The 24359-nt window shown below is 41.0% G+C and overlaps 1 protein-coding gene across 3 annotated transcripts in view; it reads right to left on the bottom strand.

Annotated features, from left to right (window-relative positions):
- LOC144610043 (bone morphogenetic protein receptor type-1A-like) overlaps positions 1-24359 on the bottom strand; it is a 185540-nt gene that overhangs the window by 79368 nt on the left and 81813 nt on the right. The window lies entirely within an intron of this gene.

Raw genomic sequence — 24359 nt, 5'->3', positions numbered from 1 at the left:
CGGCTGCTCCGCCACACATTCGGGCCTTGATTAGCATAAGAATATTGGCATCTCCCAGCAAGCAATCTCGGCTCAGATCTTCGCTGCTTAAATACCTCCATTCCTTTACCGTTGTTCTGCACACTCAAAACTGCACACTGACAATGCCGTATTAAAAATATAGTCATAGCAGGGCAGACAATTACATAACCAAAACGTGGCACTTTATTGCACTTGGTTTACCGTCAACAAGTCTTGACAACAGCAACAAGATAGAATTCAGACCAGCTTTGAATCTTGATTAGTTAACTATTTAGCTGCTGAACTTCAACGGAGAAAAGAGCATTCTATTTATTTCATAAAAGATGTGTGCAGTGAAATACTTAGAAAGTTCTCAACAAATTATTTTCCAAAACAAGTTTAAACTGAAGTGCATTTAATGTCCAGACGGCACTCATGCCCCGAATCCTAACAGCGGCAGGTTTCTAACTTTAGTCATCGTTATTAACAGCATTAAGTGAGAGCAGAAAACAGTGAAGCCCTGTACTATTTTACACTGCTGCAAAATGAGGCAGCACAATAGTTCCTTTTTAAAAAAATGCCGATGCAGGTGTGTTTTGAATAGGAAATTTGACAGTGATACCAGAGACTACATTAACATCATTATGTAAAAATAAGCTGTTGTGTTTAGCTGGGTAAAGCATCATCTTCACATGTCTGACCAAGGCACAGCAGGAGCAGGCACTTCATTAGAGTACCCGCCCTGCGTTTTTGGTAGCTCCAGAGTATCTGGGATCCCCAACACCACAACAGGGATAACTGAGCACTCAAAACGTTGATGACAACTAAAATATAAGGCCCAGTTGTTGAAATGCTATTTCAGTTGCATATTGCACCCAAGGATAGAAACAGGATAATTTCTAGTGGAATTGGCCCAAGATGCCAGCCTGAGGAAGCAGGATTTTTGATATTAACCTTTTACATAAATAGAGAATATGTCAATAGAGGAGACAAACGGTGGGAATAAAAATAATCATTTTTAATTTGATAAGCTGTACCTGATGAGGTACTTTGGAGATCACTGTTGGAGTCTCATGCATTTACATTATATATACTTACATCGTAGATGATGGGACGACTGCCTCTGATATAAATTTAGCAGTGACTTTAGATTTAGATTTAGACCCTGCAAAAAGATGTAGACTAGTTGATGAACCAAAAATGTAAGATAAGAAATGTGAGGTTACCAATATTGTCAAGGACAGAAAAAATGTTATTTAAATAGTCCGGGAGCAGAGCAAGGACGCCCGTTGGCTGAGCAGTAAAGTAAGTGCTAATTACAGTTGAACAGGCAGTTTAAAAAGAGCGCCAAAAGGAAGCTAGTAGTCAATTTGAAAAGTCCGGGAGCAGAGCAAGGACGCCCGTTGGCTGAGCAGTAAAGTAAGTGCTAGTTTAAGTGAGAAGTCAGGTAAATTGGACAATCAGGCAATTTAATTGGTGATTTAATCAATACCTGCAAAAGGGTGCAGCCCAGTGAGGGAAGTGCGAGTCTTTGGCGAGGAGGATACAATTGTTTAAGCCAGAGCTGGTTATAGGCACAAGGTGATGGCGGAAAAGTTGGTGCAGTGTGTTTCCTGCAGGATGTGGGAAGACAGGGACGTCGCTGGAGCTTCTGGGAGCTACACCTGCAAGAACTGTGTCCAGGTGCAGCTCCTGAAGGGACGTGTGGTGGAGTTGGAGAGGCAGTTGAATGACCTCAGGGCCATCCGGGAATGCGAGAGTTTCCTCGACAGGACCTATTGTGAGGCTGTCACGCCAAGGGTCCAGGTCGAGCGAAGGTGGGAGACTGTTTCAGGGGGGAGTGGACGTGGACTACAGGAGACCCCAGTGGCTGTGCCTATTACAAATAGGTATACCCTCTTGGGAACTGTCGGGGCAGAAGACGTTTCCAGTCCGAGTGGCGGACCTGTTGGCAAGGATACTCGACAGGGGAGACCGAAGTCTGGAAGAGCCGTAGTGGTCGGTGACTCCATAGTCCGAGGGACGGACAGAAGATTCTGTGGCAGCAGGAGGGACTTGAGGATGGTCTGTTGCCTCCCTGGTGCCAGGGTTCAACACATCACGGACCGGCTTCAGAAAATCCTGGTGAGGGAAGGCGATCAACCTGAAGTCGTTGTGCACGTGGGCACGAATGACGTCGGGCGGAAGAGGAAGGAGGTGCTACAGCGGGAGTTTAGAGAGTTGGGAAAAACACTGAGAAGTAGGACGTCGAAGGTGGTTATCTCTGGACTGCTACCGGTACCTCGTGCTGGTGAGGCCAGGAACAGAGAGATAGAGGGTATGAATTTGTGGCTGAGGGACTGGTGCAGAGAGCAGGGATTTAGATTTCTGGACCACTGGGATCTCTTCTGGGCTAGGGGTGACTTGTACAAAAGGGACGGGTTGCATCTTAACAGCAGGGGGACAAACATTCTGGCAGGCAGGTTTGCTAGTGTGACACCTGTGGCTTTAAACTAAGTAGTGGGGGGGAGGGGTTAACAAATTGTGAATATGAAGATGAGGTAAAAGGGAATACAGGAGATATTGCAAAAGACTATCGGAAGAATGGGAACAGAAGTTCTAGAGGGGAAAAAAAATTAAGGGCAGGGCCAATTTTGAACGATGTGAGAGGGGAGGTAAATACAGAAGTTAAAGTGTTGTACTTAAATGCGCGTAGTATAAAAAATAAAGTGGATGAGCATGAGGCTCAGTTAGTCATGGGCAAGTATGATGTTGTAGGGATCACTGAGACATGGCTACAAGAGGACCAGGGCTGGGAACTGAATATTCAGGGGTACACAACGTATAGAAAAGACAGGTGGGCAGAGGGGGTGGGGTTGCTCTGATGGTAAGGAATGATATTCATTCCCTTGCAAGGGGTGACATAGAATCAGGAGATGTTGAATCAGTATGGATAGAAATGAGAAATTGTAAGGGTAAAAAGACCCTAATGGGAGTTATCTATAGGCCCCCAAACAGTAGCCTCGACGTAGGGTGCAAGTTGAATCAGGAGATAAAATTGGCGTGTCAAAAATGTAATGCTACGGTGGTTATGGGAGATTTCAACATGCAGGTAGACTGGGAAAATCAGGTTGGAAATGGACCCCAGGAAAGAGAGTTTGTAGAGTGCCTTCGAGATGGATTCTTAGAACAGCTTGTACTGGAGCCTACCAGGGAGAAGGCAATTCTGGATTTAGTGTTGTGTAATGATCCTGATCTGATAAGGGGACTAGAGGTAAAAGAGCCATTAGGAGGCAGTGATCACAACATGATAAGTTTTACTCTGCAAATGGAAAGGCAGAAGGGAAAATCGGAAGTGTCGGTATTACAGTATAGCAAAGGGGATTACAGAGGTATGAGGCAGGAGCTGGCCAAAATTGATTGGAAGGAGGCCCTAGCAGGGAAGACGGTAGAACAGCAATGGCAGGTATTCCTGGGAATAATGCAGAGGTTGCAGGATCAATTTATTCCAAAGAGGTGGAAAGACTCTAAGGGGAGTAAGAGACACCTGTGGCTGACAAGGGAAGTCAGGGACAGCATAAAAATTAAGGAGAGGAAGTATAACATAGCAAAGAAGAGTGGGAAGACAGAGAATTGGGACTCTTTTAAAGAGCAACAAAAGTTAACTAAAAAGGCAATACGGGGAGAAAAGATGAGGTACGAGGGTAAACTAGCCAATAATATAAAGGAGGATAGCAAAAGTTTTTTTAGGTACGTGAAGAGGAAAAAAACAGTCAAGGCAAATGTGGGTCCCTTGAAGACAGAAGCAGGGGAATTTATTATGGGGAACAAAGAAATGGCAGACGAGTTAAAGTTACTTTGGATCTGTCTTCACTGAGGAAGATACACACAATCTCCCAAATGTTCCAGGGGCCGGAGAACCTAGGGTGATGGAGGAACTGAAGGAAATCCACATTAGGCAGGAAATGGTTTTGGGTAGACTGATGGGACTGAAGGCTGATAAATCCCCAGGGCCTGATGGTCTGCATCCCAGAGTACTTAAGGAGGTGGCTCTAGAAATAGTGGAAGCATTGGAGATCATTTTTCAATGTTCTATAGATTCAGGATCAGTTCCTGTGGATTGGAGGATAGCAAATGTTATCCCACTTTTTAAGAAAGGAGGGAGAGAGAAAACGGGTAATTATAGACCAGTTAGTCTGACATCAGTGGTGGGGAAGATGCTGGAGTCAATTATAAAAGACGAAATTGGTGAGCATTTGGATAGCAGTAACGGGATCATTCCGAGTCAGCATGGATTTACGAAGGGGAAATCATGCTTGACAAATCTACTGGAATTTTTTGAGGATGTAACTAGGAAAATTGACAAGGGAGAGTCAGTGGATGTGGTGTACCTCGACTTTCAGAAAGCCTTCGACAAGGTCCCACATAGGAGATTAGTGGGCAAAATTAGGGCACATGGAATTGGGGGTAGGGTACTGACATGGATAGAAAATTGGTTGACAGACAGAAAGCAAAGAGTGGGGATAAATGGGTCCCTTTCGGAATGGCAGGCAGTGACCAGTGGGGTACCGCAAGGTTCGGTGCTGGGACCCCAGCTATTTACGATATACATTAATGACTTAGACGAAGGGATTAAAAGTACCATTAGCAAATTTGCAGATGATACTAAGTTGGGGGGTAGTGTGAATTGTGAGGAAGATGCAATAAGGCTGCAGGGTGACTTGGACAGGTTGTGTGAGTGGGCGGATACATGGCAGATGCAGTTTAATGTAGATAAGTGTGAGGTTATTCACTTTGGAAGTAAGAATAGAAAGGCAGATTATTATCTGAATGGTGTCAAGTTAGGAGGAGGGGGAGTTCAACGAGATCTGGGTGTCCTAGTGCATCAGTCAATGAAAGGAAGCATGCAGGTACAGCAGGCAGTGAAGAAAGCCAATGGAATGTTGGCCTTCGTAACAAGAGGAGTTGAGTATAGGAGCAAAGAGGTCCTTCTACAGTTGTACCGGGCCCTGGTGAGACCGCACCTGGAGTACTGTGTGCAGTTTTGGTCTCCAAATTTGAGGAAGGATATTCTTGCTATGGAGGGCGTGCAGCGTAGGTTCACTAGGTTAATTCCCGGAATGGCGGGACTGTCGTATGTTGAAAGGCTGGAGCGATTGGGCTTGTATACACTGGAATTTAGAAGTATGAGGGGGGATCTTATTGAAACATATAAGATAATTAGGGGATTGGACACATTAGAGGCAGATAACATGTTCCCAATGTTGGGGGAGTCCAGAACAAGGGGCCACAGTTTGAGAATAAGGGGTAGGCCATTTAGAACAGAGATGAGGAAGAACTTTTTCAGTCAGAGGGTGGTGAAGGTGTGGAATTCTCTGCCTCAGAAGGCAGTGGAGGCCAGTTCGTTGGATGCTTTCAAGAGAGAGCTAGATAGAGCGCTTAAGGATAGCGGAGTGAGGGGGTATGGGGAGAAGGCAGGAACGGGGTACTGATTGAGAGTGATCAGCCATGATCGCATTGAATGGCGGTGCTGGCTCGAAGGGCTGAATGGCCTACTCCTGCACCTATTGTCTATTGTCTATTGTCTAAATAATGTGGGATAATTATATTTTGGTAGTGTCTAACAAGAAACATGGGTTAGCATGAAAGGATTATTACTGATGGCTTGCCCAGTCAGTCTGTATGCGTGGAGCTAAGAAATAAAAAGGGGATGATCACCTTGTAAGGAGTGTACCATAGGCCCACAAATAGTCAGTGGGAATCGGAGGAGCAAATATGCCAAGAGATTGCAGGCTTGGAAGGCTAATAAAGTAGTCACAGTGAGGGATTTTAACTTTCCCAATATAGGTTACGACTGTCATAATCCAAGGGGTTGGACAGGGTGGAATTTGTGAAATGTGTTCAGGAAAGTGTCTTCAGACAATGTGAAGAGGTTCTACATGGGAGAGGGCAAAGCTGTATCTACGCTTAGGAAATTGGGAAGGACAAGTGACTGAAATGTTGATGGGTGAACATTTTGGGACCAGCAATCACTAATCTCCTAGCTTTCAGATTGTTACGGATAAAGGCAGGCCTACGAGTTAAAATTTTGAACGGGGCAAGTTTAACTTTGATGGCATTAGACAGGAACTTGCTCAAGTTGATTGGAGTAGGGTTTTTTTGCCAGCAAAGGAACCAGCTTGCGCATGGTCCATGCCCTTCTTAACTTATCCTATCCATGTATCTGTCCAAATGTCTTTCAAATGTTGTGATAGTATCTGCCTCAACTACCTCCATTGGCAACTTGTTCCATACACCCACCAACCTTTGTGTGACAAAAATGCCCCTCGGGTTTCTATTACATTTTCCTTCCCTCTCCTTAACCTATGTCCTCTGGTTCTTCATTCCCCTACTCTGGGTAAAAGACTCTGTGCATTTACCCTGCCTAATCTCCTCATGATACTTCTCCAAGATCATCTTTCATTTTCCGACACTCCAAGCCTAGCCTGCTCAAGATCTCCCCATTGTTCAGGCCCCAGAATCCTGGCAACATCCGCTAAATCTTCTCTGCATCCTTTCCAGCTTAACAACATCTTTCATATAACAAACAGGGTGACCAAAATTGAACACAATACTCCAAATATGGTCTCACCAATGTCTTGTACAACTGTAACAAAACCTCCCAACTTCTATGTATAGGAAGGAACTGCAGATGCTGGTTTAAATCACGGTGGCGCAGCGGTAGAGTTGCTGCCTTACAGCGAATGCAGTGCCGGAGACTCAGGTTCGATCCTGACTACGGGTGCTGTACTGTAAGGAGTTTGTACGTTCTCCCCGTGACCTGCGTGGGTTTTCTCCGAGATCTTCGGTTTCCTCCCACACTCCAAAGACGTACAGGTATGTAGGTTAATTGACTGGGTAAATGTAAAAAAATTGTCCCTAGTGTGTGTAGGATAGTGTTAATGTGCGGGGATCGCTGGGCGGTGCGGACTTGGTGGGCCGAAAAGGCCTGTTTCCGCGCTGTATCTGAAATATGAAAAATAAATATGAAAAAATGCTGGAGTAACCCAGCAGGACAGGCAGCATCTCTGGATAGAAGGAATGGGCAACAAATCGGGTCGAGACCCTTCTTCAAACTGAGTAAGGGGAGAGGGGGGTACAGTGATGAGGAAGTGTACCGTGTGAAAACGAGACAAAGAGGTTGGAGATCAAGGAAAATGTATAGATCATTGTTAGCTAGGAGAATGTAACAACAAAGCAACAGAGATGAAATGCAATCGAGGACGTCAGACTGGTCAGAGAACTGGGAAGGGGGGAGGGATTTAGAGCAAGGGTTACTTGAAGTTAGAGAAGTCAATATTCATACCACTGGAGTGTAAGCTGCCCAAGCGAAACACGAGGTGTTATTCCTCCAATTTGCACCGGGCCTCACTCTGACAATGGAGGAGGCCCAGGACAGAATGGTCAGTGTGGGAATAGGAGGGGGAGTTGAAGTGTTTAGCAAATGGGAAATCAGGTAGATTTAAGCGTACCGAGCGGAGGTGCCTGTGCTTGGTCTCGCCGAATCCACACCTGGAACAGCGGATACAGTAGATGAGGTTGGAGGAGGTGCAAGTGAACCTCTGCCTCACCTAAAGACTGTTGGGGTCCTTGGACGGAGTCAAGGGGGGAGGTATAGGGACAGGTGTATCTCCTGCGGTTGAAGGGGAAAATACCTGGGGAGAGGGTGATTTGGGTTGCAAGGGCCGAGTTAACCAAGAGGTTGCGGAGGGAACGGTCTCTGCAGAAAGCGGAAAGGGGTGGAAACGGGAAGATGTGGCTAGTGGTGGGATCCCGTTGGAGGTGGTAAAAATGTCGGAGGATTATGTTCTGTATGCGACGGGGGTGAAAGGTGAGGACTAGGGGGAGCGCTGTCCTTGTTGCGACTGGGGGGTAGTGGGAGCAAGAGCAGAGCTACAGGATATCGAGGAGACCCTAGTGAGGGCCTTGTCTACGATGGAAGAGGGGAACCCCCCGTTCCCTAAAGAATGAGGACATCTCAGATGTCCTGGTGTGGAACACCTCATCTTGGGCGCAGATGCGATGCAGGTGGAGGAATTGGGAGTAGGGGGATAGTCTTTACAGGAAGCAGAGTGGGAAGAAGTGTAGTCTAGATAACTGTGGGAGTCAGTAGGTTTATAACAGATGTCAATCGATAGTCTATCTTGGACTAGTGTAGATGAGGCATATTGGTTGGTAAGGGGAAGTTGGCTCAAGGGTCTATTTCCATGAATCTATGCTCTATGACAGCAAATAATTAGGAAGACTGATGAAATGATGGGCTTTATCAGAATGGGTATGGAGTATAAAAATAGGCAAGTTTTGCTAAAATTGCAGGGATTTTGTGAAATTATATCTGGCGTTTTGCGTTCAGTTCAGGTGCCCTTATTTAAGGAAGGAAACACTGGTCTTGGAAAAGGAGCAGTTAAGGTTGACTGGATTGATCACTGGGAGATGTCTATATGAGGAACAAATGGGCCTACAAGTAAGTGATCTCATCAAGATTCAAAATGTTTGATGTGTGAATGCTTTGAGAATGTGTAATCTGGTGGGGATTGTCACAAAATTGAGTGTACATACAGCCTCAGGAAAAGTGGGATGGCACCTACAATTGAGCTGACGACAAATCATTAATTTTCTAACCCACAGAGCAATGGATGCTGAATTATGAAGATAGATTGCTGGACATAATCGGGGGTTACATGGACCATTCATGAAAGTGGAATTGTGTATGGATCAGACCAGCTGCAGTAGCGTTTAGCCTAACATTTTGTTTTTTTTTTAAATACTCGTATGTTCCTAAAAATGGGATTTAAAATTAAAAAGCAGTTCTTGGAGACTATAAGCCTTCATCTATGAGCAATTTTCTTGGATCAACAATATTAAAGTAGCTCCACATTGACGTAACACAACACAAATCTGGTCATCCTAGCATTTCAAGTCAGGAGAATTCATAATTTTACAAAAATTGTTTAGTTATGATCTTACAGCTGATCCAGCCCTGAGGTTACATGCACACTATATATTCACAAAATGCTGGAGTAACTCAGCAGGTCAGGCAGCATCTCAGGAGAGAAGGAATGGGTGACGTTTCGGGTCGAGACCCTTCTTCAGACTGAAGGGTCTCGACCCGAAATGTCACCCATTCCTTCTCTCCTGAGATGCTGCCTGACCTGCTGAGTTACTCCAGCATTTTGTGAATATATAGTGTGCATGTAACCTCAGGGCTGGATCAGCTGTAAGATCAGACTGAAGGGTCTCGACCCGAAATGTCACCCATTCCTTCTCTCCTGAGATGCTGCCTGACCTGCTGAGTTACTTCAGCATTTTGTGAATAAATACCTTCAATTTGTACCAGCATCTGCAGTTATTTTCTTGCACACTATATATTATATTTTAGTACATTGAGAAACGCAATGTACATTTGGAAACTTCATAATCTTCAATTTATGAAGGGGACGCGCTCCAGGAAAATGTTGCATTAAGTGAAATTTTGTAAATTTAGATGTCTGGGCTAAATACATTCCAGGTATTTTACTACAGTGAAGAGCTTGGGCATCAATTTGTGTATCGTTACAGCAAAAAATAGATTTGTAAACCAATATGCACCCAGAATGTCAAAGCCATTAAGCAGGTCATAAAACAGTGATACTTGCACAACAAAAAATGTTATAATATTCAATTTTATAAAACTAAAAATATTGTCAAATTTTACAAGAGTTTTATAACCTGATCAGTCACCATACATGGCATATGCAGGTGAAGAAAGACTGATGCTTACTTTAAAGAACATCTTGGTGGAATGCCACAAGGACTAGCACTGGAGCCTCAACTATTTACAATTTCCATTTATAATTTTGTTGAAGGGACAAAAGTTGCAAGGAAGACAAAAACAAGATTCCAGAAAGATAAAGACAGATGAAATAACTCGGAAAAGAGGCGGCAAAAGGAATATAATGAAGGAAAATTTAACCTTGCCTATTTTGATAGCACGTATATAAAAAAGCTAAATTTAATTTAAATGGTTTGAGACTAACGAATGATGATATTCATTCAGCAAGGTCTCAGTGTACTTGTAGAAATATTACAAACTGTTAGCAGGCAAGTAAATAAGAAAACAAATGCAATCCCAGCCTTTATTGCAAGAGAGATGGGATATTAAAGTAGGGATCTTGTGCTTGGCTTTGATGAGATTACATCTGGAGTGCAGTTTTATAAGGACTGAAGAAATAGGAAGGTAGTAGCCTTGTGATAACCTGAGCCCTGCTTTGCTATTCAATAATGTCATAGCCAATGTAACCTTCATCTCAGCACAACTGTCCTCTCTGATCGAACAAATGCCTGTTTATCTCAGCCTTGAATACATTCAATGATTCAGCCTTCACAGGTCTCCAGAATATAGAATTAAAGATTCACAATCCTGATAAGAGATTTATCCACAACACCTTAATATGAAACTCCCTATTCTGAAATAATGACTTAAACTGTAGGCAATACTTGAGTATTGGTTTGATATTCGTATTTAATGTAAGATAGAGAGAGTGCAGAGGAGGTTCAATTGAGTGATTTGAAATAGGGAGAGATTATCCCATGAAATGATATCAAGCAACGAGTTTATGCTTTCAGAGACTTGAAGGATTGAAAGGTACTGAAATATACAAGACTTTAGGAGGACCTGAGAGCGTGGATGTTGTGAGGATACTTTACGTGGTGCAAGAATTTAGATCCAGCAAGTTCAGTCAAGCTAGAGTGACACCCATTTGAGACGAAAATGGGGGAACTTCATCAGATGAGTATATATCTTTGGAATTGTCTAATATGGAGAGCTGTGGATGCTGATTTATTAAGTATTTAGTCTATGGGTAGAATTTGGAATATAACGGAATAAAGAGTTAAGAGGATCAGGCAGGAAGACAGGAGTTGAAGCTACTGATAAAGTCAGAAGGATCACTCCTATGCACTGAAAACAATCTGATGAAATACGCTACAAACAAAATACTTACTTTTCATTAATTACTAGAATACATTCATACATATTGTTAAGGTGTTTAAATTACTTATCAATACTGATGTCCAATTTTAATTCCATTCTCTGTAATGCTACATACCAAGTACACAATACAGTAAAAATGAATAGTTGTAAACAAAATAAATGAGACATTTATATTTCTACTTATTTCCCTCTCAAATATACATTGCTTCCAGATCAATGTATAACTGCTGTTATTTGAGAGGGAAATATGTAGAATGTAGACTGCATCCACATCCATAAGTTTATCCAGACATACATTTTTTAAACTGGCTCAAGGGCTAAGGGTACTGACAGCAAGCAGGAAACACTGTATTTGCAAAGATCCACGCTTTGTTTTTCCAAATGCTCCTGTCAAAGTTGCTTAACGATTTCTACAATTAAATCTGGAGTTGCTGATGACTGGCTAAGACATATTCATGAAGAGTTAAAAATGAAATATTCCTCTTAATGCAACCTGAAATGGTCTTTCAGGCATGCTCATAAACAATGTCACCAGTTGATCTAATAATTCTGTAAAGTTTTATCTCAATTTCATTGCACTCCCATTTGTGTGTATTTCAGGCACAGTTACAAGGGGGGGGGGGGGGGGGTCACGGTGAAACAACCCATTTGCTTTTTCAGGTGCAATGAGAAATGTTAAGGACAATTGTAGCACTGTTCTGCCATTCCAAATGAGTGTGGTTAATGGAGTTGCCTGATCCACAGGGCATTTCTAGCATTTTCTGCTTTTATTTCGAAAGATTTTCTCTGCATCTCTTGGAATGAACTAAAGATTTAAACTGACCCTTTTCCCAGTCAAATGTAAATTTAATTGTACATTACAATTACACTACAAATGCACACGACAATTATAAATTCCCAATGCGCTGTAAATGCTGTAAACATAAGAAAGTGATGTTGCTGAACTGGGAAGGCTTCGTGTCAATTTATCTCTTTTATGCAAGTGTCAATAACAATTATTGCAAACTTATCCTTAAAACTTTGTATCATCATGATTGCCTAGTTCAGCAAATAATGCACGCAATATCGAAGGCTGTATCAGTTTTGGCAATTGCTGGACAGCAACTGACAGCAATTGAACTATATACATTATGGCTTCCAAACAACCGTTATACATACGCATCACCCCTGTACACACCCCCCTGCACACTGTACTTTTAAGTCATTTCTTTGAATTTCAATGGGATTTAAAAAAAGGGGGGGAAAAATTGGTAGCTGTCAGAAGACCAACACTAGATAACATTGAAGCAAGGTTAAGATGTGATGTGTACAACATTCCTCTCAAGATTAACAGAAATGCAGCTCTTCGAATTTGTAGAAATATTATTGAATTGAAATTGAGGTCTTCTAAAATCTTAGTCTAATATCAAAAACAAAATCACAAAATCATAAAAATCTGCACCACAGAAAAGTTGGCCATTTGGCACAAGAATAGTCAAAGAATAAAAGCAGAAATGATTAAAGATGCAAATAAATTAAGTTAAACTGACACAAATAAATGGCTACGACAATGAAATGCCAGTTTAGTTGTCTTTAGACACAGAGCACAAAAGAGTACAAGTGATCAGAAGGGTACTATAGAGGAGTCCCCTTTATTTAATTGAAGTTGACTTTGGTTATGGAGGTCTTCTATTAGAACACAAGTTTGAAAGACTTGCCACTCAAGACTTAGACTGAAAGATTGGGGGAGACTGAGTGAATGTAGTGATTGGGCAGGAAAATGGAGATGGCTCATAGAAAATAGGTGCAGTAGGCCATTCGGCCCCTCAAGCCAGAGTGGCTGATCATCCAAAATCAGTACCCCGTTCCTGCTTTTTCTCCATATCCCTGATTCCTTTAGCCCTAAGAGCTAAATCTAACTCTCTCTTGAAACTTGTCACTTAATGGGCAAACATGCTCAAAGGACCATGACACACTTTTGCTTCCATTTCTTATTGAAAGATTGATCAGAATATTAAAAAAAGGGCAATATTTCCAGTCAATGGGGATTCAGATTAAAAAAAGAAATGCTGGATAAAATGAATGTACATGGAACATCTTTTCAGAAACAATAGGAAAATTAGAATCAACATTAATAGTTAGACAAGGATAATAGATAAATATCTCCACGTCCTGAAGTTTTTTCTTAGATGCTTTGATTTTTTTCCTTTGCTTAATTGTTGAAAAATAGGCTGATTAGATTCAGTTTGTACTGAAGAATTCTCAATTTCATATTGACCTTTTCAACTACTAGAAAATACCAGATATGGACACTGGAGATGTATTCCTAGGCATGTATTTGGACAGCGAGCACACCGTTGTCAAATTATAGAATGAATAATTTTTGTAAAGATTATAATTAACAGTGCCTTTAACTAATTGGCAATGTATCTCTGAGAAACCATATTCAATTTAATTAAGATTAAATTTGCTGTTAGATTAAGGATGTTAGATTAAAAATTATGGGAAGAATCTCTTTTCCCTCCTTTTGCAAATGGTGTAGCATGAAAATAAAAAAACACACTTGATATATTAACTAGATATTATAAAGATTGCTAATTATCATTGAATTTTAAAGACACGATTGCACTAAATTCGGAAACATCTCCTGAATAATACACATTTATCAAACAGCCATGTATTTTTTTTCTAATGCATTGCTCTCACCAATGAAACATATTTTAGTAAACTGAATAAATGCAGTCCAATAGGCTCAATTAAACAGCAATAATATTTAATATCTCAAGTAAATTGCACATACCATAAATGATTTTTTTTTAACCTTCACACAATCTCTTTTTCAATATTTCCCTACTTATTTTAAGTACTTCTAAATGCTTCTTTGCAATTTTGCAGTGAAAGCTATCTTAAAACTGACCCACACTCCTCTGTAGCAATACTAGGAAATCCTGGAGCCCGAATGACTTGACATCAGTTGTTTCCAATGCAGATGCAGACTTCCAGTTTCTTAGATAGGCCTTTGTAAATTTCGAGGCAAATTATTTTACGAGTTGGACTTGGAATTTGCTGAGCTTTAACTTTAGAATTTTACTCACTACGCTAAATTTATACTGAACAACCGCACAGTCGCTCTTGCACCTGAACAATGAAATTTTGAGTCCTCATTGACAAGGAGTTTATATTAATGTTGAGAACTTTGTTCTTACAGTTTTATGACAGCAAATGGCACACATACAAAGCAAAAGGTTTAAATCTCAACTTTCATTGTTAAGACCTAAAGAATGCAAAAGTCTGAAGAAGGGTCTCGACCCAAAACATTACCCATTCCCTCTTTCCCAGATGCTGCCTGACCTGCTGAGTTATTCCAGCATTTTGTGATACCTAAAGAATGCAAAATCTAAGATCAGAGGATTCATATTTGAAATCACCCTGAAGGTTAATAGTCATTAAATATGATCAGAGGCAAATTGTTGTGAGGAGAAAATCAGCACACACACACTGACTTGAATGATCATGATTGTTACGGTCACATTTTGCATGGGTGTGACCTTTTCATTTAAATGAAAATTCTTAAATTGGTTGGCAGCTCTCCAATCACCTAAATAAAATCAGCAGGCACCCTGCTAATAAAAATTCAATTGTCAAATAAATTAATTTGTTTATCAAAATTCTGAGCACATTATTTAATGATACAAATAGCAGTTGTAATTAGGTTTTTAACATGACAATCAACTTTTTGAATGGAAACAATTTATTTTGCAAAGTATACTTTAGTTTCATTATTAACTGGTGTAGCCAAATACATTCCTTCGCTCACATAATGCGTCATTTGTAAATTCTTTCCCTGCTTATTTTTCCACTCATTATGCTTCTCTAAGCTGATGGGGAAAGTGGCCAAACACTGATTCAAATACAACTGCTGAAATTTCTGCTGGTTGATTGAACTACTTCTTTTGAGCACCTATGATTGAATAGGCAAATGAATAACATGTGCAACACCAAGTTAGCTATACAAGTTGGTTCCAGGCTCAACTACCGATCTGTGCTGAGTTATAAGTTTAAGTGTGTGCTGGACCTGCAGTTGAGGTCAAAATTGTTCTTGATAATCAATCAGTTCACTGTTGAGGAAACTCATTTAAAAAGTGGGCATGCGAGTTGAAAGCAAAATTGGTAAGAACAGAGCTGAGATACACTCATGGTTGTACAGTCACCACCTGGTTTTCAAAATGAATAATGCCCATTTTGACAAGGTTGGAGGACAGATGACACCCGTGTTGAAAACTCAGATTGAAAATTTTTATAAAGACATTTGCAAAACTAGTGTGTTCTGTTGTTCAGTGGAGTGGACCAATTGTTAAGTAAAGCCTTAGGTTTCTTTCCTGTACCATGGAACACATTTCTGCACAGTAGAACTAACCAGAGCAAAAGGTTGGAGTTCCAAGTTTTCTCAATCTCCAACCATGCAACCACTTACTCTTCTACAACAGGTGAGGAAGATGGAAATACACACAGAACTAAAGCTCAAATACCAGGTACTGAAATAGAAAAAGGAAGATCAACACAAATTGAACAACTCATTTTTATAATATACAAGAGGTTTTCTATGAAGACTTCATGGGGAGAAAAGTCTACATGTCTTATTTGTCACCATGTAAAAAGATGTTTTGAAAAGATTTTGATGGTCTAATTTGCAGTAAGCTGATTCAAAATAACAGTCCCACAGAACAGAAACACCGTCATGTCCATGTGACGTCAAGTACCCATTTGTGCTAATCCCATTTATCAGCATTTGATCTGCAGCTTTCCATGCAATGGGATTCAGAACTCATCTAGATACTACTTACATTTTTCAGAGTTCCAGACTCCACTACCTCTTTCAGGCAGTGTATTCCAGATTCCAACCACACATGGTGAAAACAATTCCTCTTCAGATCTCCTAAATGTCTTATTCCTTACCCTAAACCTGTATTTTCTAGTTTCAGACACCACTGCTATGAGCAGAATTTCCTATTTTATATCCTAAGGCCCTCGCAATTTTGTACACCTCGATTGGAATTCCCTCTCAGCTTCCTCCAATCCAAGAAACGTAAACACAGTCTATCCTTTCTATCCTCAGAAGTGATAGAATTTCCTCAGAAGTGATAGAATTTCCTCAGTACCCTCTTCATCACAAACACAACCTTCCTGTAAATGTGGCAATCATAATGCCAATGACATTCCAACCTAACTAATCTTCTATAAAGTTGAATCATAACCTTTTTGCCCTTATATTCCACCTGTCTATCTGTACTGCTACCTTCAAGGATCCTTGGATTTGTATACTGAGGACCATCTGTTCCACCATACTCCCGAGGGCCCTAACCATTTATTAGGAGTATGTTCTGTCCTTTTAGTCCTCACAAAGTCACCATGATCAAATTCCATCTAACAGGGTAATTAATAATTGCAATTTTTTTTTAAATAGGCAAAGATTACAAAAATGCACACATTTTAAATAAACCACACAGTTACATAGTGCTCTGTCTGGAGAATTTCCTTTGTTTCTCTCTGCTGTTCCATATTTTGGTGGAGACAATTTCAAATATTTTATGGCTATGTTCCACTGAAGAAATTTTACAATTAAGATCAGATGTATGGGTGCAAATAAAAGGACGGACCAGCAAATCAAAAATGACAATGTTGGTAATAATGAAGAAGAAAGTTGTCAATTGCAGGAAAGTTCAGTGACATAGAAACATAGAAAATAGGTGCAGGAGTAGGCCATTCGGCCCTTCGAGCCTGCACCGCCATTCAATATGATCATGGCTGATCATCCAGCTCAGTAGCCTGTACCTGCCTTCTCTCCATACCCCCTGATCCCTTTAGCAAAAAGGGCCACATCTAACTCCCTCTTAAATATAGCCAATGAACTGGCCTCAACTACCTTCTGTGGCAGAGAATTCCACAGACTCACCACTCTCTGTGTGAAGAAATGTTTTCTCATCTCGGTCCTAAAAGACTTCCCCCTTATCCTTAAGCTGTGACCCCTGGTTCTGGACTCCCCCAACATCGGGAACAATACAGAGAGCTCGTGTCCTGCCCAGAATGTCCATCCTGACCATCCAGTAATATATCATTTTAATTCTCCTTCCCACTGCTACACTGTCTTTGGCCTTCTTCATTCATTGCCAATGTGAGCCAGAAGCAAATTCCACTTGGATAGCATCCCCACATCCCCCTTATTATCCTGACACACTCCCATGTAGGTTTCAGCTCCCTATGTTCACCCTTCCCTTTCCCTCTCATTTCTATTTTCTCATCATTCTCATCACCCCCACCTCATCTGGTTCCACTTATCACCTACCAGACTGTGTCCCACCCCTCGCATATACTCTGGCAATCTTTCCTCTTCCCTCACTCCTGATACGGGGCTTGACCTGGACCTGGCCCTGGAACATTGAAGTATACCTGTTGCTTCCACGGATGCTCTGGTCTGGAGTTGTATTTTGATCAAAGTAAAGAATGATTTTTTTTCTTCAATAAAGAGCAATAACTAATTTTCAAGTGTTATTATGAAATCTGGTGATCTTGTGCTCACTTATTCATTCTAGGTTTCCGCTTGCAAATTATTTAATTGAATAATCCAGACTCCATTCGTACTTCAAGCTGCCCCAGGAAAAAAGCCAACACAAGTAAGGACCTTTGCCATCGAGCTCATTCCTTCTCCCTGCTCCTGTTGGGTAGAAGATATAGAGTAGAGGCTTGAAAGTGTGCATTACCACATTCAGGAACACCCACGCTGAATGAGTACGCGCACCCCCGCCCCACGTCCTTTAACCAGGCACGAGCCCCACACCACGGGTCTGGCCAAACGCGGCCCCGAGGCGCGACTCCCACAAGTCCGGCGAAACGTGGCCCCGAGGCGCGACCCCTGCAAGTCCGGCCAAGCGCGGCCCCGAGGCGCGACCCCCACAAGTCCGACCAAGCGCGGCCCCGAGGCGCGATCCCCACAAGTGCGGCCCTCATGCGCGAGTGACCTGATTGAGGGCACAAAAAAAAGCAGAAAATGAAATTAAATTCATGTTTCTGTGAGGTAATGCATTTCGGATGGGGACAGAGATCAGGAAATCTTATGTGATTCAATAATTTAGGGGCAGGGAAAAGAGTTACTATCACGGTTGGTATGTTGCCTCCTAACTATGGGTAAGGGATGTTACTCAAGATCTGTAGGGTAACTGTATGAGGATGGTGAATAAGGCAACATCATGGCAACATACATTTCTGGAGGTGGAACTCAGTCTGGGACCTTTACAAGCCAGATTAAAATAAAGACATGACAAAAAGATTACACAAATATATTGTGCGCCTTTGTGGAAGTCACGTGGTGTTTCCAGAAATAGTGGAGAACAACAGATCTTGAGAGTTAAATTAAGAGAATTATGGGGTTCATTGTTCCGTTTTGGGGCAGTTGACAATAAAACAATCTTGCCTCTCGAGTCTTGAAAAGGAATCATCATTGGTTAAAATATGTAGGAGAACAAACAAGAAAATAAATATAAATCCCCAGGATTTACTGATCCAGCACAGGATTTTGAAAGGACTCTGGAAATAGAGGATGCACTGGTTGCCATCCACTAAAATCCATTGAAGGAACAACAGTTCATGCAGATTCAACTAGTTTAATTATTGGAACTAGCTTATTATTGTCTCGTGGACCGAGATACAGTAAAAATCTGTGTTTGTATGAATTGGACTGCATGAGTGCAATCAAGCCATACACCAATACAACAGGTGGGGCAAAGAGAAAAGAGAAGGGTGCATAATATAGCATTATAGCATTACAATTACAAAGGAAAAAGTCCAAGGTCCACAATGAGGTAGGTTGGGAGATCACAGCTACACCGTAGCTTATGGGAGGATCATTCTGTCGTCTGATAACAGGAAGAAGCAGCCGACCTGAATCCAGTGGTACATGCTTTCTAGTTTTTAAATCATCTGCCCAATGGGAGAGGGATGAAGAGGGAATGATTGGGAGGAATATGGTCCTTGATTATGTTGATTATAATTGGAAGGTGGGAATTGTAACTCTACTTGGGGAGGAAAGAGGAAAAAAGAGGAACTGCAGCCCGATTAGTCGGCATCAACAGTAAAGTGAAAGGAAATGAAAACAAGTCAATCAGAAAAAAAAGATCAGGCAAAGTCAACATGGATTTATAAAAAGGAAACCATGTCTGAGAAACAATTGGATTGTTTTTTGAAGTTGTGCGTAGCAGAATTAATCAGCAGAAATCAGTGGATGATGTATTTGGACGCTCAGATGTCCTTGATAAGGTACCCCATGTGAGATTATAGAGCATGGATATGGAAATAATATACACTGTCTTGGATTGGAGGGTTGGATAATGGATAAAAAAACAAAGTAGGAATGAGTGAGTCATTTCTAGATTCAAAAGCTGCAGAAATTAGAGTTAGGACCCCATCTGTCCACAATCAGTAGTAATGATTTAGATAAGCAGGCCAGATGTAACACATTTATGTTTTCTGATGATACAAGTTGGGTGGCAATGCGACTTGTGAGGAGGATGTAGGCAAACTAAGTGGGTGTGGATATGAAATCATTTCCTTTGGTGGAGGAAAAAAGTGGGTGTTTATTGGAACGTGGGAGTCGTTGTATATGGTTCAATGGAAGTTTTGGGTAGGTATAACACACGATTAGAGAGGCTAATGGTATGTTGGCCTTTTTCTCAAGAAAATGTTAATACTTATGTTAAGTGGAATTTATTGCCATATGTACAAGTAGCGTGAGCGATAGGTACTATGAAAATCTTGCTTTCAGCAGCATTACACCAACACGCAGATTCTACAAGATTAATAAAGGAAAAAAAGACATTTGTGCAAAACACAATTAGAAAATACATCCATGGTAGGGTAAAAGGTGGTCGTAGTTTCCCTGCTGAGTGAGTTGGTGGGTGCCTGGAACCTGCGGCCGAGGATGGCGGTTGAGGCAGATACGATAGTGGGCTATCAGAGGCTTTGGGGACTTTTATGTAGGGAATGGGGGAATATGGATTGTGTGCAGGCAGATAAGAGCTTGGCATTATGTTCGGCACAAGTGCCTGTTCTTGTGCTGCACTGTTCCATGTTCTAAGGGAAGAATGTAAAAGTGTGACATATCAGCTATTAATGAAACCTAAGTGAGTTACAGGGCACTCAGATAAGTTCGAGAGAAGAAGGGACAGTGGTTTGCAGGCAATATTAGTTAAATTTAAAAATTACTGCCGTGTATGGGAATTTATCACCTCTCAGATTCTGCATTGTGTTACAGGATCTACAATTGCTGATTTCAATTGGAATGGTTCTTTTCAAAAACTTTATTTGATTTTAATTAATTAACTGCTTAACTGTCTTTAGCATTATCAAATAATGATCATGTTTAAGTTTATATTCAGCAAACATTTAAAAACCTTTTGCAGCTTTGATAACTGCCAAAGCCAGGGAGGGAGTGGTGACGGTGGGTGTGGACATAAGCCCATACAAACAAATTCTAGCCCATGAAGAGGCATTGAAGAGATAACCATGGGAGAACTTTTTTTAACAGTTAGTCAGAAGTTTACTAAAATCTAACTCAACTTTGGAAAAAGTAATAAACAAGGATAAGAAAGGTCCCAACTGGGGCATCCCAGTTTAATGAGATTGAGGTGTGCCTTTGGTGTGGATAAGAAATAGCTACTTGAAGGCGAATCAGCATTAGAACAGTGGGAAACATCCAAGGAACAGGTTCAGAACATGTTCCCACTAGGAAAGAAAATGTAAGATACTACAAAAAAGGGAAGGTTGTCAGATACTGAGCGCTCAATATTGCAACAAATCTGTGAGTATAGAATATGAATTGAATAAATTTTATTAGCCAAGTATGTATACATACAAGGAATTTGCCTTGGTGCTTTGCTCGCAAGTAACAACACGATATACAGTAAACAATTAAGAATAAAACATTATAATTTAAACATGTGAAGAATGAAATAAAATACCAGAGCAAAAGGAGGCTACAGACTTTTGATTGTTGAGTAGAGCTACTGCTCGTGGAAAAAAGCTGGTTTTATGTCTGGCTGTGGCGGCTTTGACAGTCTGGAGTTGCCTTCCAGAGGGAAGTGCTTCAAAGAGTTTGTGGCCAGGGTGAGAGGGGTCAGAGATGATCTTGCCCGCTCGCTTCCTGGCCTTTACAGTGTACAGTTTGTCGATGGGGGGAAGGTTGCAGCCAATAACCTTCTGGGCTGATTGAACAATGCGCTGCAGCCTCCGGATGTCATGCTTGGTGGCCGAGCCAAACCAGACCATGATGGAGAAGGTGAGGACAGACTCTATGATGGCAGTATAAAACTGGACCATCATTGCCTGTGACAGATTGTGTTTTCTCAGCTGCCGCAGGAAGTATATCCTCTGTTGGGCCTTTTTGACTGTGGAGTCGATGGTGGCCTCACATTTAAGGTCCCTGGAGATGATGGTTCCAAGGAACTTAAATGACTCCACAGATGTGACTGTGGTGTTGTTGATGATTAGTGGGGGGAGGGGAGGGGGAGCTCTCCTAAAGTGTACAATCAAAGATGAAATTAAAATAAGTACTATATTGTAATTTCAATATGACAAGAACTATATAAACTCTAAATTGAGATATTACAATTCAAAGATGTTTAATCATTTGACCGAGAAGGAATTTTAGGAAATTTATTAAGTTGCTATTAAATTTAAATTTTGCTCCAAATAGTTAAACTCCAGTGCACGCACATTACAGGAATACATTCAGCAGTAATGCCTACCCTTAAAAGGATTTCTCCAGTTTACACAAGTGTCAGATGGCAGATATTTGTTAGAATATTCCAGTAAACATTCACACCATGGAATGGCTTTCATTCACATATTTACAGAAGGCTGGCAGTTGCTTGAGCTTGACATTTAGAGACTGGACCAAGCTTAATTGGTAGGTTAACTGGTCAATTATTGGGCATGAAGAGTTAGATAAAATTGCAGATCAAGCTTCTGACCTCTTGCTCAATGAGAAAGCTACATGCATATATTTACTGTAGAAAACAGGTGGCGTAAGATAGAATTCTCTCTAACATTAAAGCCAACTTGTTATAGTGATTTCTGTAATTTGTGAATGTGGTCTAATAATGGTGTAACATGCTTTATGTTCTTAATAATTGGAGAAATTTACTGAAATGTATTGAAATTCACGGTAAGCTTTGTTCCCTTCATTTACACGTTTTATCATGTATAATTGATCTCACTTTTCTAATATTCATCAGTCCGTTGCCAAGAAAAGTAAGAAAAGGCTATAATGCACAAAGATAGAGAGAAAGGAGGTTGTTAAGATGACATAAGGAGGCTATAAAGGAATTGAGGTAAGTTAAGTGAGTGGGCAAAGTTCTGACAAATGGTAATCTAGTGAGGGGAAAATGCAACATTTTCTGTTTTAGGATATTAGCAGAATGTTTTCATATATTGCTGGTCATTCGAATACAAAATCCCAGAGCTAGTACTTCAGTTACACAAGGCATTGGTGAGACCACATGTGGTGTAACATGTACAACGTTTATCTCTTTATTTAAGGACGTACAGTAAATGTGCTGGAAGGAACTTAGAAGAGGTTTAATATCTGAAATTGTTGCATTGTCCAACGAGGATAGATTGGACAAGTTAGGCCTGAATTCACCAGAGTTTACAAGAGGAAGAGGTAACTCGATTGAAATACATAAGATTCTGAAGGTCTTGGGAGGTTGAAGACTGGAAGGATGCTTCGTCTGGTGGGAGAATATGGCAACACAAGTCACTGTTTAAAATTATGGATTCATTTATTCAACAAAGAGATGAGATGACTTCAGGAACTGCAGATGTTGATATCCTGAGCAAAATATGAAGTGTTGAAATAACTCAGCGGGTCAGGCAGTATCTGTGGAGGGAATGGACAGGTGTCGTTTTGGATAGAGTCCCTTCTTCAGACTGATGAGGTGATTCTTTTCTTTCAGAGAGTTGAATGTCTTGGGAACTCTCTTCCACATAGGGCAAGAAGCAGATTCGATTAATATTTTTAAGGCAGAGTTAATAGGATGCACGACAAGCTAGAGGTGAAAGAGTATCTCAGGTAGCCAGGAACGTGAAATTGAGATTACAGTCAGGCTGACAATGGTCATGTTAAACAGTAGTGCAGTCCTAAGGGGCCAAGTGGCCTACTCTTGCTCTTGATTCATCGGTTCTTATCACAAGGCAAGATATTGACGAATAGAAATAAACTGACCAGAGGACTCAGGCCTTCTTACGTGACACTGAACCAAAGACTATTTTGTACAGACCTGGCTGGAAGTCTGGAGTTTGGTTCAATTTCCATTTCCAGTTAAGTTCTAAGCCAACAGAAAATACATCACAAAAGCGATTACAGAAATGTAATGCAATAATAAATGTGAACATTCCAGCTGCGTTATTAACATTTAATATATTACTAGCAAGATGCTGCAATATTGTCATCATCTAATAACAAGGAGTCTTGAAAGGGAGGAGTTTGATACCATATGATGTTGATTGGTTTTCTCATTGGGTAGTTGCATGACAAGTGTACATTTCAGTTCAGCATTGGGGAAAAATGGATGCTTACTGCCTTTGAGCCACGTGCAAGCCAGAAACGCACACTATGCCTGCTACCCACATCTGTCTTTGCTGAAAATGTTTTCCAGATGGCTTTTATTTCAATGTGATTATTTCCTGGATGAAAAAGCCTGCTTTTGCTTAAGTTAGGCTGGCCACATTGACTCTGTGGCTGCAGCCTTTCCCCACTGAGATGATGTTATTTCCTGCACATTTGCATCATTTTCAGACATCAGTCCTGTGCAAAAGCTGGATAAAAACTTCACTTCAACAATGGCCATTTCATACTTTCAAATACAAAGAAAATACATTAAGACAGGCTTTGAAGAACAGTTCAGATCCAGAGCCTCTTCATTTACACTTAAATAAATTAGATTATTGATTTCAAAAGGGTTTAGTCAAGTTTAAAAAATGGATTTCTTTAAAATCTGACTAAAGAGTGGACAATAAAATGTCCATTGATGGTGTTCACACAGGCTTCCGGAGTATTTGAGAAAGTCCCCCTCGTGCGTGCGTGCGTGCGTGTGTGTGGTTAGTCTGGGACTCTAGCATGGATTGGCATTGTCTCTTGGCCTTGATGGCTTTGCAAAGGTATTTCTTGGATTTCTATACTTGGATTTCCTGTTTAGGTCAGGGTCACCCGACTTGGACTTCAATAGGGAGAGGATCCATGGTTTCTCGTTAGGGGACACCCGAATTTAGTTCTATAGTACGCATTTCTATCCTCGACTGATGAATCCTGTGACAACTGTGGCGTACTCATCTCGGGCGG

Source organism: Rhinoraja longicauda, chromosome 35 (genome assembly GCF_053455715.1).
Source record: "Rhinoraja longicauda isolate Sanriku21f chromosome 35, sRhiLon1.1, whole genome shotgun sequence".
Lineage (NCBI taxonomy): Eukaryota > Metazoa > Chordata > Chondrichthyes > Rajiformes > Arhynchobatidae > Rhinoraja > Rhinoraja longicauda.
This window is presented reverse-complemented; position numbering and strand designations above follow the sequence as displayed.